This window comes from Cervus elaphus, chromosome 9, assembly GCF_910594005.1.
Source record: "Cervus elaphus chromosome 9, mCerEla1.1, whole genome shotgun sequence".
In the NCBI taxonomy this organism is placed as follows: Eukaryota; Metazoa; Chordata; class Mammalia; order Artiodactyla; family Cervidae; genus Cervus; species Cervus elaphus.
The window spans coordinates 47,184,280-47,185,677 of NC_057823.1; the positions used below are offsets into that span (position 1 = coordinate 47,184,280).

At 33.5% G+C, this 1,398-nt stretch overlaps 1 non-coding gene across 1 annotated transcript; it reads left to right on the forward strand.

Annotated features, from left to right (window-relative positions):
* Positions 1–694: 694 nt before the first annotated feature.
* Positions 695–801, forward strand: LOC122701059. Its single transcript, XR_006342910.1, has one exon. It is a non-coding gene; the product is annotated as a U6 spliceosomal RNA (small nuclear RNA).
* The last annotated feature ends 597 nt before the right edge of the window (positions 802–1,398 follow it).

Here is a 1,398-nt window from a genome sequence, read left to right on the forward strand (position 1 = left end):
AAACAAATATTTTTTAAATAAATAACTTAACTTTATTCCTTGAGGAACTAGAAAAAAGAAGAGCAAACGAGCCCAAAGCTAGGCAAAAGGAAAAAAATAAAGATTAGGAAAGAGATAGAGAACAGAAAAATAATAGAATCAGGAAAACCAAAAGTTAGTTCTTTGAAAAGATCACACAAAACTGACAAGCTTTTAGCTAGACTAATGAAGGAAAAAGGTAGAAACACACAAATTACCCAAATGATTCAAGATAAAACAGAAATTTTCTACACATTTGTAACAAGTAATGAGACTGAATCAGTAATCAAAACCTTCTAACAGCAAAGGTCAGGACCAGATGGCTGCACTGGTGGATTCTACCACACATTTAAACAAGAACTAACACCAGTCCTCTCAAATTCTTCCAAAAAAATAGAAGAGGAGGGAAATTAGAATGAGAATGGCCTTTCATTCTATGAGGCCAGCCTTACCATGATGCTGAAATTAAATAAAAAATCACAAGAAAAAAATTATAGACCAATACCCCTATGAATATAAACATAAAATTTCTCAGCAAAATACTAGCAAACCCAATCTAACAGCATATTCAAAGGATTATACTTCATGACCAAGTGGGATTTATCCCAGAAATGAAAGGGTGGTTCAACTATGAAAACCAATCAATGTGATATAGCACATTAATAGAAAAAGGGGAGTGCTGGCTTCGGCAGCACATATACTAAAATTGGAACGATACAGAGAAGATTAGCATGGCCCCTGCGCAAGGATGACACGCAAATTCGTGAAGCGTTCCATATTTTTCAAAGAAAGAAGAATCTGAAGAGTCTGATGATGACATGGGCTTTGGTCTTTTTGACTAAACCTCTTTAGTAACACATTCAATAAAAAGCTGAGCTGTTAAAAAAAAGGGGGGGGGGAGGAAATCATCTTAATTGATGCAGAAAAGGCATTTGACAAAATGAAAGAACTTTTCATGATTTAAAAAACACTCAAAACTAGGACTAAGAGAGAACTTCCTTGACATGATAAAGAGCATTTACAAAAAATACACAGCTAAAATCATACTCGGTAGTAAAAGACTGATGCAGAATAAAACTAGAATATCCATGTTCACCAGTGCTACTCAACATTATACTGGAAGCTTTAGCCAGAGCAATTAGAAAACAAAAAGAAACAAAAGACATTCAAATTGGAAAGGAAGAAGTAAAATTATATTTGCAAATGACATTATTCTATATGTTGAAAATCCTGAAGAATCCACAGACAGCTACTAAAACTAATAAACAAGCTCAGGAAAGTTGCAGGGTACAAGAAGAAAATACAAACATTTGTTTCTATACACCACCAGTGAACAATCCAAAAATGAAATTAAGAATTCATTTACAATAGCATCTAACA